Source organism: Carassius gibelio, chromosome A18, assembly GCF_023724105.1.
Source record: "Carassius gibelio isolate Cgi1373 ecotype wild population from Czech Republic chromosome A18, carGib1.2-hapl.c, whole genome shotgun sequence".
Classification (NCBI taxonomy): domain Eukaryota; kingdom Metazoa; phylum Chordata; class Actinopteri; order Cypriniformes; family Cyprinidae; genus Carassius; species Carassius gibelio.
Window position 1 is genome coordinate 28,063,113 of NC_068388.1, and position 4,455 is coordinate 28,067,567.

General features: G+C 35.2%; 1 long non-coding RNA gene across 1 annotated transcript; it reads right to left on the reverse strand.

The window, feature by feature from the left end:
• Positions 1-556: 556 nt before the first annotated feature.
• Positions 557-2,722, reverse strand: LOC127934080 (uncharacterized). Its single transcript, XR_008147707.1, has 2 exons — positions 2,122-2,722; positions 557-1,176 (listed from the first exon to the last, which is right to left on the reverse strand). It is a non-coding gene; the product is annotated as an uncharacterized LOC127934080 (long non-coding RNA).
• Between the last annotated feature and the right edge of the window lie 1,733 nt (positions 2,723-4,455).

A 4,455-nucleotide genomic window follows, 5' to 3' on the forward strand; every position in this document is an offset into this window, starting at 1 on the left:
CGGCGTCACGCTTCCTTATCCATTTATGACCGATGTCTTTCGTTTTTCGGCTGAAGGGATAGATTGGTTAACAATCAATAACATTTGCTACCTATTAGATTGTGTTTTATTAACGTCTACACCTTCCTCCAACAATAATGCAAATGCGCTAATTATTGTTTTCAGCTTGACAAAAATTGGGCAATATTGATGAGCACATGGCCAGCATTCGCAGTTCTATCGAACCGATTCCTCTCATTAAATCTATTTTTTTTTCAAAGACAGGTGCATTTTCTAATCAAATTATTAGCTTGTAACATTTAAATTGCATGTTATGTTTTGTTTTAAAGCTATTGAAATTATTCACTTTTGTTTTTCTGTGATTTGCCATTCTTTACCAATTGAACTCTAGCAATAAAAACAAAGTTCAAAAAAACTGATTCAAAGACAAATTGCCCATATAACTGCACTGCATCCTCTGTCAATAAGTTGTTTTTGCCACTATGAAGAATAAAAATTCTTTGCAAATACTTTTATTTAAAAAAAAAGAAAGAAAAAAAAGTAAATACAGATAGTCTTTCAGAGAACACTGGAGAATTTATTTGACCAAAAAGTGATACAACACACTGTTTCAAACTCAGAAAATAAAAACCATGAAGACATGCATGTCAAGTGTGCAATATCATCTATAAACCTCCATCAGCACAGCATCAAATAAACACTGATTGTCCGAACAATGGAAGAAAGATAACGCTCAGGAAAACAAACACCTGCTACATAAAAATGCAGAAATAAAACTGACAATAACATCATTCACTTCATGACTGGAACTAGGGGATGGCTGTGCATGAATACGTCCTTTACGAAAACTCCTGATGAGAACTGATGTTTGTTTTTTTATGATAAAAGCACCAGAAGTAAAGTTTACTGTATGAAGCTTGAAAAAGAGAACACAATGCTTTATCAATATAAAAATACTATTTTCAACCATTGTTCTGATCACTGGTTCTGTATACAATATATGGGTTGCTGGAAGGTCACAATGTATTCATTATAAGCTTAGAACTAAAACAAAATTGCACTGCAAAGTCTAAACACTGATAAAGGGAGCATTTCTGTGTGTGTTGGGAAGATAAAGAGTTAAAGAGGTGAGTCCTTGTGCATGATCGAGAAGAACATCATTTTCTGCAAACAATCCTGAAAGACAGAAAGGAAGGAAATATTATTACATGCTACTTTTAGACCATAAAAGCAGCCTCTGTAAAGATGCTGTATAATTATATATTAAATGCATCTATTATTAAAAGCTAGTCAATAATAGCAAGCTATATTCATATGAATTATTAAAAAAAAATATTACATGCTTAAAGGAATGTTATCAGTAGTGTAACTGATCTGCTCACGGAAACCTTTCCAATGTATGTGAAATATTATTATTAATAATAATAATAATAATAATAATAATTAGATACTGAGAATAATTTGGTAGTAAAACAAAGTGTTGCATGTTTTCTTGGTGTACAGAAAAGTATATTTATTTTGTACATCATTTGCAACTGCTTTTTTTTTCACTTAATTAGAAGCCCCAAAAATTAAATTGCCCTCTGTAATAGGGACTAATGAAAAGAGAATTAGAATTTATTTTAAAATGCAAAGTTGAATAATAATAAAAAAAAAAAAAAAAAAAAAAACTAAAAATCTCTGTAAACACTTAAGTGTGTCCCATAAGGCAGTGGCTCCCAATCCTGGTCCTGGAGAAGCCCAACACTGCACATTTAAGATGTCTCCCTGATCAAACACACCTGATTCAACTCATCAGCTCATCAGTGAAGACTCCAAGACCTCAAAAGTGTGTTTGTCAGATAAGAGAGACACCAAAACCGTGCAGTGCTGGGGTTCTCCAGGATCAGGATTGGGAACCACTGTCATCAGGTCATGAAAAGTTCGACACACACTTGTGGTCACCATGCTCACTCGAACACTTGGCCTAAACATAGGAAATACGTCAAATAAATAATCGATTGGTCAAGTGCAAAGATGGCAAGTGTGGGTATTTGGACAGTGCAAAAGTTTAAGAAACAACAAATGCTGTGCAATTTATAACAGCAGTTTGATAAAAAGGTAAAACCAACACAGACTTACTGCTGCAAATGCCTGCCTCCGCAGCTTTCTGTCTTCTCCATTTCTGAAAAAATACCTCTCCACAAACACCACAGGGATGACTGCTTCCTTTACATCTTTTCAGCTAAAAAAATACATAATAATAAAAATAAGAAAGGGGGAGGGGTAGAATAAAATAGAATTATAAACAGAATTTTAATAATGTTTTGTGAGCAAAATATTTAAAATATAAACTGATATGAATTAACTGCAGGAAGGGAAAAATGTGTCCTTTTATTTATTTACTTTTTTTTGGATTTACATAAAAATGTATCAAAAGCATGGTACAGTAAATGTGTGATATCTGTAATATAAAAGCACATCAAAAACGACAATTACTGTTGTACTGTTGTATTGTTGTATTGGTTATTAATATACCATAGTAGAACTACAGTTACTGAGGTAAAAACATGGTAAATGTCCCGTTCCTGGGTTTTAACTTCAAATTTAATTTGTTGCTATTGTACGTGCCGTGGTTACCATGATTTTACTACAAATTTACATCTTTGACATGAAATGAATATATTGAAAGTCTATGGCACGTCACGTGACCGACAGGGTTTAATCACACTAGTTAGCAGGTGTGTTCATTTAGTTAAACACAATGAAACTCAAAGACAGCCTCAGATGACTGATATAATACAGCGAGTAAACAATATGGCGCTAATCTGATTAATAAAGACAGAATACATTTTATAACAGGCATTAAAAGAGCGTAATTATATCTACTCACCGACCCTGTGGCACATGGAAACTAATGGCAAGTATCGCGATGTGTGCTGAATGAGACTTCTTGAACGTGATTTCATAGAGATGATGAACTATGAATAAGCGATAAGCGAGAATGGGTTGTAAGAAAACGGTTAAACTGCTTACTTGCACGTGCCTTGGAGCGTTGTTAAACTCACCTTTTTATGCCGTTTTCCCTGCAGTTGAGTGTTGCTTTGGTCAAACTCACCGCTGAATGCTGTTTTACCTGCAGTTGAGTGTTGTTAAACTCACCACTGATGAACGCGCTAAGCTTTGGCACAGAGATCACTTTGATATCAGATTGCGAGAATATTTAAACCTCAAAAACAATTTGGAGGGCCAGATAAAAAACGATCTCTGTCATATATAATTTTTTTGTAGCCTATTACTTATTTTTATTTATTCAGTGTCGTTGCGGTGTGCTGAACCAAGACGTCAAATTTAAACGCTGCTGAGTTCTATAGAAGTCTATCGGACTAACCTGCACGTTGAAAAATAACGCCAAAGGTATACCCAGTGCGTCAAAAAAGTGACGCAGGATCACTTGACCATGCGTCAGACATTTGACGAGTAGGGAGTGAGACTGTGTTGCCCTCTCCCTATCCCCCTCCCTTCCCTCACACAGACAGAGTGGCCAGAGTGAGATCATGTCAGTTGAGAAGTCTGACAGTTTTTTAATTTTCTGTTATCCATACAGTGTTGTAAAGTCGTGAAACTATGCATATTTACTCAGAATGATTTGATCTCTGTATGAAAAAATGCTATGAAGTGTTTGGAAGCTGCAATTTAAACATACAAGACAATTAATGTTTCCCTTTTTACTGTCATTTCAAAAAATCACCATGACAAAACCGTTCAAGCTAACCAAAATCCTTTCGCAATTTCAGCTCCTCAATGTTTTTTCTTCATGTAGACAAAGTTTGGTGTGTATAGTGTACTTCCCCTGTCAGGAGTATGCATTAATTCACAACTGTAAAATCTCAAAAATACACATTCAAATCAAAATAGCCGACTTCCTGTTGGTCGTAGCTGATGACTGTGAATTAGAAAGTAGTCCGTCTGGATAAGAACAATTCATGTACCAAGTTTGGTGTCTGTAGCTAAAACTAACCCCCCCACTTTTGACAAAAGGTGGCGCTATAGCGTGCCTCCTTCACGCCCTTTTAAAAGCTTTTGCCATTGTCTAGCTATCAATAATACCGATATGTGTTCTGAGTTTCATGTAAATCTGAGGTTGTTGTCTGCCTCAAACTCACCATAACAGAACATTCAAGTGTGACACATTGCCATGGCAACGCCATATTAGATATCAATATCCCCACAACAGATTTACATCGGCCGTGTTTTGTCATTATTCTGATGAAGTTTTAAGTAAATCGAGTAAAAATAAGATGCTGAATTCAAAACAATTTGAAAATGACTCACTTCTTGCTGCCAGTTGGTGGCGCTATAACGTTGACTCTTAATAGTCACATATATACGATCGGTATCATACAACGAACAAACCAATGAAGTCTGATCTAATTCAGGAAATGTATGTGGATGTAATTAGACATTTCCTGTTTC